General features: G+C 42.8%; 1 long non-coding RNA gene across 1 annotated transcript in view; it reads left to right on the top strand.

The window, feature by feature from the left end:
- The first annotated feature begins 981 nt into the window (after positions 1 to 981).
- Positions 982 to 11,539, top strand: part of LOC108496744 — a 75,980-nt gene continuing 65,422 nt past the window's right edge. The window contains exon 1 of the long non-coding RNA XR_001874570.1: positions 982 to 1,334. This is a non-coding gene — a long non-coding RNA (uncharacterized LOC108496744). The remainder of the gene's footprint in view (positions 1,335 to 11,539) is intronic.

The raw sequence follows: 11,539 nt of genomic DNA, 5'->3' as shown, positions 1-11,539 counted from the left end.
ATTCTTGGCCCCAGAGGGTATCGATAGATCAATATCTTGTGCTTCTGATCTCTTGCAGGCCACCCTTCAATGGCTCATGCAAAGGCTAAAAACAGAAAGATGCAACACAAAAGATACTGCAGTCAGCTCAAGCAAGGGGGATATTTTTAGATCAGAAAAGGGAAAGGAGGGGAGAGGGAGAGAAAAAGGAAAGAGAGGGAGAGAGGCTGGTCTAGGGTTTGCAATCTAATTTGGTCTCCCTCTTCCCCCCTCCTTTTTTTTTTCTTTCTCTCTTTTTTTATTCCATCGGTGGTATTTTCCATACAATCTGATTTCTGCCCGCTTGGCTGGGGGGGGGTGTCGGGGGGGGGGGGGGGGGGGTTGGCACAGCAAAGCCGGGCTGAAGATTCTGGAGTTTTATGGCTCATTCCAGCTAGTGGCTTCTCTCTGCCAGTTGAATTAATTTGATACTATTTTTGAAAGTCAGTGTTTCTAAGGGAGACCTAATGACGCAATGACGTCAATGCAGGTCAATAGCACACACTGGAGGAACTGACTGTGCTACCGGGAGCCAAGGGCTGGGAGCCCGCTCCAACACCCTGGCTCCCGCACATGCTCCCCCGCCGCCTCCCCAGCCATCCCCGCTACCCCCACGCACCGCGTGGGCTCCCCGCAACCCCCACCTCCCCCCCCCAAAAAAAAAATCACTAAAAAAATCTGTGATCAGAGGCAGTGCGGTGAAAAAAAAGCCCCCCCTCGCTACCTGTGAAAGGCAGCGTTATTGTGGCGGTGCACGCACTAGGAGGAAGGGGAGGCAGGCAGGGACACGCGTGTGCCCGGCCGGCCGGGACCGCGGGCTATAAATAGCGGCGGGGGCGCGGGGCGGCGGGGGCTGAGCGATTCCGCCCCGCGCACTCGCTCAGGAGGTGCCGGGCTCGGCGGTGCGGGGGTGGTGCGTGGGCGGCGGGGCGGGGGGGGTGGCGGGGGAGGGGAGGAGGGGGCTGCTGCTTCTCCCTGTCTCCAAGTCAGGCTCTGAACACGAACTGGCTTCTTTTTTTTTTACCCCCTTTTTTTTTTTCCTTTCTCCTAGAAGAGTGCAGGCACACATTACGCGAAACCCACAGCCTTTCGCGATACACAGCTCGAAATGCTCTAGTTTATTTATACAGCCCCTCCACCCTCAGCTCTTCCCACCCGTCCCCAAATTCCCTAGAAATCCAGCTAAGGCGTGGGGAAGAGGGGAAAGCGGTTTTGGAGGGGAGGGAGTTATTTATTTTTGTTTTGTTTGGGGATTGTTTTGTTTTGTTGGGGTTTTTTTCTTTGCATACAAAAATAAGTGAAGAAGATTTTGCAAGGTAGGTTTCTCTGTGTGCGCGCGCGTGTGTGTGCGTGCGTGCGTGTGTGTGGTGCTTTCCTTTTGCTTTTTGCAAAGTTTTCTGATTTCAGCTGTTAGATGCTTTTACAAGACATAGACTTTTCTGATTTGTTCTGCTACCTGCCTTTGAAAAGACTGGACAGCGTTGCATTCCCCCTCCTTGCAAAGAGTTCTCTAGACTGTCGTGTTGTGTGTCCTGTGCATTTGATGTTCCTGCAGGAAAGCATGTTAGTTTGCGAGCTCAAACTGCAGGCAGGGAGCTATGTATTTGAGACCCCCCCACACTTTTTGCAGAGGCTGCAACTTTCACTTTGTAACATTTTGGGGTGGGGGGAGAAGGAAGGCATCAACTCACTCGGGAAACAAGCTTGCAAATGAAATTTTAATTGCAAAAAGAGTCGAAGTCAGTAATGTTAAAGCTTAGGGAGGATGAAAGGGAGTTGACATTTCTTGCATAGAGAATTTGCTACCACTGGGAATAGACTGAAAGTCCATAGTGAAGGGGGGGGGGTAATAGGTAAAATAATACCAAAGCAAATGATAAGGCAAAATACTAATTAAAGTGATGCAGGAAAGTGAGAGGCTGTTACAAGCTCTAACCACCTGTAGAGGGAAATCTTTATACATAGTAATTTCTGATAGCTGATCTATAGAGAAACTAAACAGAATTACATGTTCCAAACTTTGCTGCTCTGCAATGTGTGAACCAAGATGCCAAGATGCTCGGTTAATTCTCGGGGGTTTGCAAACTGCAGATACTGTTAGCTCAGGAGAAATGAGGATTTCTTAGTCTCCACCTTGGCTGCAGCCATCTGTGGTGCACGTCCTGGTTTCCTTTACTGCTGCTGCACTCAGCTTTGGTTATCAACAGATGTCTTGCCTGAGAAGAGCAGGTTTGATTTATTGCTAATTTCAAGCAGGTTTCTTAATCAAAAAAAGTTGAATGGTCCTCACTGTCTGAGGGGAAGGTTTCCAAAGTAGCTGTGAGGACCAACTACTTCAACCAGTGGAAAGCCTTTTTCCCTTCAGAGAACCCTGCTCAATTTCTGTGTAACTAAAAGTAATAACTAATACCATGTGACAACTGACACAGTACAGAGTGTGAGTTATGTGCCACACCTTGTGTAGTGCCTTTTCTTCTGAGGAATCTCAGGGCACCCAGTGGAGCAACCTGACCTCAGAGGGGGCAAAACAGGCAACTGCAGGATGACAGCCAACTGCCTCAGAAGGGTGAGGTGGCACTGGAAGTCAGAGACATGGCAGTTGATGCAGAAAATCAAAAGTGATGTGGTTTTGAGGCAGCTTTTCACTTCTCGCTTGCTCATAGAGTATTTTCACCCTCTGCCATGAAAGGCAGATCTGTCTGGAACATGCTGGGGGTTACAAAGTGCTCACATCTTAATCATAGAATGGTTTGGGTTGGAAGGGACCTTAAAGACCATCTAGTTCCAACCACCCTGCTATGGGCAGGGACACCATCTACTAGACCAGATTGCTTAAGAACCTATCCAATGTGGCCTTGAACATATCCAGCACTTAATTATCCTGCCTACTACACCACTGGTCCATCTCCCTTGCAGAAATATGGAGATCTTGAGTTCATTTGGCCTTGAATCACCTCTACAGCCACCTGTTCAACCCTCATCTGTCATTTGCCTGTCCAACTGAGAAAACATGGAGATCTCCTGTGTTTTATGCTGGTGAATCTTGATGCAGACATCATTGGGGTCATCTGATTAGTGAGACTGCAGGGGGTGAAACACCATGGGGCAGTGCTACTCACTTGTATCCTCCACAGAACATTACAACAGCTGGAGTCCATCCCTTCAGAGTGCTGTTTTGAGGTTTCTGAGGTTTGTGCTTCATCTCTTTTCTTTTCTCTGCTCCTCACCCCAACACCCAAATTGTTGACTGATCAGGATATTTGAATGTTTTGAAATGCCACCAGGTTTAAACAGCTTCAGGAGCTCCTCGCTTGCCACTTCAAGAAAGCAATCTGTGGCAGGATGACTCTTGGTAATGAGTTTTCATTAACTACTTTCACTTCCCCTTCTCTGGGAGCTTCTGAGGTCCTACACATGGTCTTCTCAGTACAAACTCTCTTTAACCCAGATATTCTCGCATCCACTTCACCTATGAGTCACTGCACTTTCTAGCCTACAATTACATTTGCATAGCTTGTGCAATAGAGGGAATTCTCCAGCTCGAACACTGCTCATCTACCTTGTTGCAGCTTTCCAGATGCTGTGTCTTTTCATGTCAGATTTAGAAGGATTCCCTGTGTTGAAAGAGCTAACCACTCCCTCTTTTTCTGCCCTTTCTCTCTACTACCATCTCCTCCTAGTCCAACAATGAACAGGACTGCATCAACACAGAATCTTGCCCTGAAAGTGCTTATCTTGCTTTAGATGCTTGTGCTGAAGGATATTCCCTATTAAGACTCCTCCTGCTTTGTATGTTCTTCTGCTACTCTTGATTTTCTAGTGCTAAGCATCCTGTGATGCAACTTACCTCAAGGAGGCTGCATAAGCTAATTCTGAAGTGGTTTTATTCAAGATGGTGGTAGTTTATGTCACCATGCAGCATATTAAATGTTAGGTGGACAGCCATACAGAGGAAAATCCTGTATTTCTTCTCACTGTACTTCTCCAGATTGTCTTGCCAATAATTACATAGTACTACTAGAGACCTAGATACAGTCTTCATCACAGTAAATGGCAATGAAAGTAGCTCTTTCTTATGAAAAACCTTCAGAGAGGCAACCACACACCACCTTATAAACTCCAGGTATAAGAAGTAAAACTCTTTCTTCTACTAAACTATGTACGTAGTATAAGGACTGGACAAAAAGTCAATGCTGGTGAGGTAGAGCAAAACAGTTTATTGCTTGGACTCACATTTAGTTTATAGGAAAATGAGGAAAAGGCCACAAGTCCACAAACTTTCTGGCAGAAGACTTGCTGTCTCTCAATTTCATTGCAGACCTCTCTGAAAGGCACTCCAAAATTCATTGACACCCATGTGCAGTCTCACTGCCAGGTTAGTTCACCTCCACTTTCTCAGTTGAAAAACTGGTATCAAGCCAAGGTGAGTGGCTTCACTCTTTCACATACTCATTGGAGTATTTTTGATATTCCATGGCATTTTTCCCCTCGAAACACCAGGATCACAAATAAGACTGAAAGATTGTCTCGGCCCTGATATTTGCAATGCATTCTTGCAAATTCTCCTTGTATAGTAGCTTCAGTTTCTCCTGCTTTTCAACCTTAGGCACGAGCTTCCCATTGACTCCCACTGTGAGTGTGAGACCATGCACCTTGCTCTTGCTGCTTGTCACTTTATGCTCCTCTTTGCACTACCCAAGATCTCCTTCCTATCAATTCGTCACTTGCTGCGATCTTACCAAAATTATCTACATAATATTATTTATATTATAAATAATATAATATTTCTATAAATTATATAATTTATAATATAGCAATATTTCTGCAAAAGATAGCTATTCCAAAATAAAAAACTGTGCTGGGGCACAAGTAATTTTCCTCTGTTTTTCATAGGACTCTCTTCTGTGCCCTTCCATTTGAATTGTAACCTCATGGGGCAGTTACTGATGTTGTTCATTCTCTGGTACAGTACCCACCAGGTCATGCATAGGTAGTAGGTAACAATTACATCGTCTAGCATTATTTTTCTTTTTTCTTTCCCCTAAATAAGGATCCAACTTTATTTTAATGCCCCAACCTATGTTTTCAAGTGTTGGCTCCTGGCTAGAATGTTCCTTTTGGTTACTTTTTGATTCTTTGTTTGCACAGCATCCCATAGGATGGGAGCTTAATCTGAGATTGCCAACACATGATAACGAGGCTCACTTTTGAAAGTTTAACTTTTGACATGTTGCTAATGTAAGGATCAGTCAACTGATACAATATTAACGTAAAAAAAAAAAGAGATTTCTAAATTTAGCTAAATACTCATTGTCAGTTTTGAACAACAATTCAGGATTGCTTTTATATGCAAACCTTGAACTACCCAGAAAATCATTACATGAAATGTAATTCAGACTTTGTATCTCTGTTCATATAGTCCTGCAATAATTGCAATTACTGCAAAAGCAGCACAAAACAATGATCTGTGAGGGATTTGAAGAAGCATATGGGTTTCATCCCCTGGCTCCATGGCAGGCATTTATAGCAATATGATGATAGCCTGCATTTCTCTGTTGCTCGTCTGTGGATCTCCAGATATTCTACTAATATTCTGTAAGTTACGTATGGTACTTCTCCATCCAGTTCACATCGTGAGCTGGGTAAGTATTAATACAAATGTCCTGTCATTAAAAGAATGTACATGTAGCCACAACAAGGACCAGGGACACAGCTGCTACTCATCCTCTGCTTTGGAGGGCCCACTGATGAGGGAACAAAATGGAGAAAACCACTATGGTTCCTCTGTACACGTTTCGCCATATATTGGCTGATGGTAGTGGTGTGATTAGATGTATGCACTGCAACAGTGTTTCTGAGGACTTTCTAAATAGTCTATACTCTTCCAAATATTGAAGTGTGTCCTTCTTCCTGTGAATTTCATGGCATGCCTTGTCTTCTCAGTGACAGCTGTTGGTCCAGTAGCTGTCACAGTTTCCCCTAGGGGAACCAAAGCATGTCTTAACAGTAAAAATTTGTAGATGTTTCCACTCCTATGCCCAGTCACATGAATTACCTCCTCCCGATTCATGACGAAATAACATCATGTACCAATAGTCATTTATTTGGCAAAGTAAAAGAATATGAAGTATCGCATGTTTCTGCAATTCAGCATCTGGGAAAGTAAAAGCTGTTGGTGCTTGCCCAGCTGGTCCTCCTGGACTTCCACAAGTTTTGTCACACTGATGGTTTGCCAGTCACAGTAGGGAAACCAGTGGCTTACTTTGTAAACTGTGCGTAGAAAAGACAGCTTGGATCCAAGCAGAAACAGCTTGGATCTTGGTGCCGTTTATAGGGTTGAACTTGCTATTAGCATACAGTGCATAAATGTTAACTGGTGATAAAAATAGGTGTTTAGACAAAAAAATCATATGTGATCTAGATCTTTTATCCATTCATGTTTTAATTTTCTTTCACGTTATTGGAAACTGCCACGTTTCTGCTTTACTGAACATGGGTTTCTGGAACTTCAGACTTTAGATAAAAGAGATATTTGGGCTTTTAAGTAGGAACTCCAGAACTACTGAATGGTGTGAATTTGGACCTCAAAAGGTAAGTAGAGAAGTGACTGATGAAATCTCTATCCTGTCCTTGTTTGAATATGCATTACATTTTCTAGCTGAGTAACACTTCTATGTTGTAATTTTTGATAGCCAGACTGAACTACATTCTAAGGAAGAACAAATCAGAGGCAACAAATTAGGAAAGGACAGTGTTACAGCAGCATCAGAGGCCAGGATAAGAGCTCACAAGGCCATGTCTTCATAACCCTAGACATCTCACCTTGTCTTCCACCTCACCATCTATGAAATGTAGCTAAATGAATGTATTTTCTTTTTCCCACTCCACTGTCTTCTGCCCTGAGAGAATCTGATTTTTTTCTTTAATTATATCCTTTGGCTTCATGTTTTATCTCAGTAAATAAATTCTTCCTAAATTACTTAAAAATCACCCCACTCCATATCCCATTCTCTCCCACTGACTATAATACTGGCTAGCTTGAGGTAAAGACTGACACAGATTTTTAGCATCTCTTCATCACTGCCTTCTCTTATTTTCTATGAGTACAAGTTCCTGTATAATTTACCTTGAGGTGTTTTTTTATGCTTTTGTTCTTGTTTATAACTCTTTCTTTAAGGTATTTGCCAGATATGTATGCACGTTATGTTAAAGGTCATGGGTCTTATTCATTGAAAGTTCCATTTTAAAGGCTAATGAAAATCAAATCTTAGTGTAAAGGCTCATCAAATTCATAGCAGGATTCCTCAAAGGTTGTGCTTCTTGTATCTGAAGTATGATGCCTATTCACTGTATTTCTTCCATAGGTTCAACTTTCATTAAGAAGTGGTATGATTTTCTTTTGATATCATCCTCAATATTGAGACCTTAGTATTCTTTTCCACCAGCTTCATTATGCTAATGCTTCTCTTCTTTTCATCCCTGTTACACAGAAGTATGTCTCTAGGGCCTGGTTTTGCAGCCATTGGAGGAAAATCCAGTTTCTATCCCTTTACATGTTATAGCAGCAATATATATCTCTAATGTAAACAGAAAAGCTAATGAAAACAAAGCAACCCAGGTATAGTGGCATTTCAACCCAAAACTGTTCAAAGTGTTTATTAATGCAATTTGTGTGTGATGATACTACCGTGAGTTGTCTATTTTATTGGTGTCCTGGTATATGCATCCAGGTTCTCATAAAATTCCGTAAATTGAAGTCTTAATAAGTCCTTGATCTTCTGACAAAGGTGAGATTTTCTTTACTAACGTACTGCAGTTTCTCATTCTGATGTTGGAAGTAAAACATTCTTTTCCTCTTTGTACTTCCTTGCATGCTCTGATCTCTGATTATTTATAATATAACAATATTATAAAGTCTTCTTACTGATTACTTTTATTCATTATCAGTGCTATAGATACCTTCAAGAACATCCTGGTTAGGTAAGTGGGTATTGTCTTATCTTCATTTTATGGGTAGATATACCAAGTATAAAGCGATGGGCACTTCACCTGAAATCGGAGGAGAACCTCAAAATTTTTTTCAAGAAAAAAGCCTTTCCATGAGAAATTTCAGATCAACACTTGTTGTAGCAATTTTGTAATTAGAAGGAAATATCTAGATCCTAATCCTCAGCTTTAACTAGCAATTACTCTTCTTCAGATCCTTTCACTAGCTTATACTCTGTCACCTATAATAACTAGCAGATTGTTGAATAGATATTGCTTTAATTTATTTCCATTTCAATATGACTGTGCTTTCCTCTGGATTCTATATTTTCCTGTAACATGAATTAACTGGTATAAGTTATTGATTGACCTGATACAAGGTGAATTTTATTCAAAAAGATGAGGGGGTTTTGTGAGTTCCTAGTATATCTTGGTGACTCTTCACTCTGTTTCTGGTTATCTTCTGTTCTCCTTGTGTTTGGAACATATCAAGTGTCATTCAGCTTCTTGAGTGAACGAGGCCAAGAACAGACTCAAACTGTTTGTGGAAGTAAGACTGGGTTAGGAGACTATTTTATAGCAATTATATTAATGAATGGCTCACAGGTCAGCTGAACTCCAAAGCTCTGAGGAGGTAACTCTCAAACTACAGCAGACCCAAAATGAGAAAGAGAGGGTGCCTTGAACTTGCTGGAAGGGAAATTTCCACGGGAGAGGACAGTTCCACAGATATGGATCATACATGTTACAGCAGCCCTTTTGGCGTCTTCTGTAGCTGTAGGTGATGCTGACGGGGACTCCACTGCTTCAGTCAGTATTGGGTATCACTTTTCAGTGGAGGAAAAAATACAGGATCCGTTGCTTTCATTAAGACTTCATTGGTAGGAAAGCTTAATTGTTTGGAAACAAGGAGATGGCTGATAACTAAAATATCAACGTAGAAGATAAATTTTCTTTTTAGTGCTTCTAATGATCAGGAGAAGTGGAAACTGCTGTTTGGTACATGATCAACTGCCAAACATACTTTTCAGTTTGGATGGTTTCCATTTCTTTTTTTTTTTTTTAAGCCAGAGATTCTCTGGGCACTGGACTTCACTTTGACCAAGCCTTTACCAGCAGACAGACAAGATAGGAGGTGGTTCTGCTGAGGTGGAGATGATGTATTGGGCTTGAGAATCAGGGGACACCAAAGAGGAAGGCAGGCTGGTTTTGTGGAATTGAAGCTGAAAGATGGTACTACAGCTTCCAGAAGAACATGTTAAACCCTTTGGTAGAAAGATCTAGTTCTTTCGCTAAGTTTAGAGGTCTTAGGGGAAAAGAAACCACACAACACAAAAAACCCCAAACAAACCACAAAACAAAATAAAAAATCCCACATGTGACTGCAAGGAGCTGCTCAGGATGGGAAGCAGGAAGAGAATTCCAGATGTCTTTGTGGCAGGTGAGGGTCTCAGGCCCAGGAGCTGCAAGGCTTGCCAGCATGCCTGCTCCTGACCTGTCACAGAGATCATCCGTTGTGCACAACCAGGCTGATACCTTTTCTTTGCAATAGAGAAAAAGTGAAGCTAAACAGCTTTCCTCTGTTCACATTCACAGAGGAGAGCTACAGAGAAATGCAAAGCATTTGTTGTATGTCTGGGAGGGAAGAGAGTAGATGACCATCCCTTCCTTCCACAGTGGACTGTGGGTTATCTGAAAGCTCTCAGGTCTGAGTGACAGAAAATAGTTTAGGTGTGCACACCTCCATCCTTAAACTCCTGTGTCACCTAATGATTTTAGTAATACAGGATGAGCTTCATTGCAGTTCCTCAAAGAAGGTATGTTGTGTGACTGGCTCTTCGTCTGGGTCTTTAGGTGCTTTGACCTGTCCTTGGTATGAGGTCTTTCCCCACTGTGGTATTTCTCCACATCCTTCTAGTGTCTGGGCTGCTACTGCTGTGAAGGCCAGCTTTCCAGATGTATGTGGTGAAAAAATTATTTAGGCTGGGTTTTCATTCTAGGTCTGAAGCACAACATCTTTCCCAGTCCTGGGAAGATGGATTTGTGGTTGGTGTGCCAGAGATATGCGAATGAAAATGGATCTGCCCACTTCTACCAAAGTGTGTGTGTAGTCCTTTTAAAATGCCTAATCTATTTCCCCAAGCCTGACAGTGCTTATGATGTGATCTCATAAAGGTGTGTGATGTCCCCCTCCCTGAGTCCTGTTCTATCAGTACCAGTAGTTGGCAACACCATTGTCTGGCTAAGAGACAGAGGAGGAGACAGCCTTACCTCATTGATTGCAGCTTATTGACATTAGGAAATTCATTGTCTGCAGAAGAAGTTGGTAATAATTAAGTGAGTTAATAAATAAGGAATGTGTGTGTACAGATTAGACAGTAAATAACTTACTGTCTTCTTGATTGCCCCAGAATTTTGCTTCTCTCTTCATGCAAGGTGTGAAAAGGGATGATGGTGGGCAGAGCATGGTAGGGTATTCTTACCTGGGGAAGACAGTCCCATAAGCCTGGGCTTTCCCTCGGGTGCTGGCATGTGTGTCTGAGTCTGTCCCCGGGGGTAGGGAGGTTGTTTAATGCTTTTAGTGCCATTTTCCAACAAATGAGAGATGTGTTTAAAAATAGCAACAGCCCTTTATGCTTGACTTTTTTTAGTCATTTTAAGAAAGAGCTGCATCCCTTTGGCTGGGAGACAGGAAGACGACCTGATCTTCAAGGTCCTCATTAGCTCCTCTGGGACTGTGGAAGGGCTCCTGGTGCCCTCCCCTCTCCTGGCTGCATGTGTTAATTGACCCCTCTTCGCACACTTGGTGGCAAGAGAGGTCGTTTCAGAGATGTGTTTTACTTAATGGGAGCAGGGAAAGGTGTGGTGCCTAAAGGGAATACCTCTCTTGGCCAGATAAACCCCGCAATTGTCAGCAAGACAATTCTCTTTTGTGTGGCTGCTATTGATGCCTGGGTTTGGGGCAGGGGGCTCAGGGGGTGCGAGTGTGTGTCTGTGTGTGCCACACTGCAAGCTCAGGTTTAGCCATCTGCGTACAGACTATAGCAGCATTATAATTTTTAATTGCAATTTCATTTGATATTCTCTCCCTTTCCCCCACCCTTTTCCCTCTCTCTGTATAATCTGGATCATTGCTCTCTGTAGCTGATTCCGTGGGAGACCAAGCAGAGTGCGTGGGTGCAGAATATAGAAAGCCAGAGCCATAGAATCTGTTATTTGCGTCATTCTAGGAGACGGGGCTGTTTGCCTGACAAATATACAGAATTAATCCTGGTTTTATCAATATCTGTCTTTTGCTACAGTAGCCAAATACAAGTGTAAGGTGGTAGGGGGACTTGCTGCTGCTGTTGTTGGTCTCTTGTGGGGAGGGGGAGTGCGGGGGGGGTGACAGGGGAAAAGAGGAGGTAAGGATGCTAAAATATATTCAACTCCCCCCGTGCTGTTTGCCTTACAAATATTCAGAAAACAGACTTATGTTTCCAAATTGCTTTTTGTTAAAATTGGTAACCACGAGAAGGGAGATGGGGGGCGAGGG

This window comes from Lepidothrix coronata, unplaced genomic scaffold (assembly GCF_001604755.1).
Source record: "Lepidothrix coronata isolate B3197 unplaced genomic scaffold, Lepidothrix_coronata-1.0 Scaffold1, whole genome shotgun sequence".
NCBI lineage: Eukaryota > Metazoa > Chordata > Aves > Passeriformes > Pipridae > Lepidothrix > Lepidothrix coronata.
Note: the sequence above shows the minus strand (reverse complement) of the source record. Positions and strands in the feature narration are given on the sequence as shown.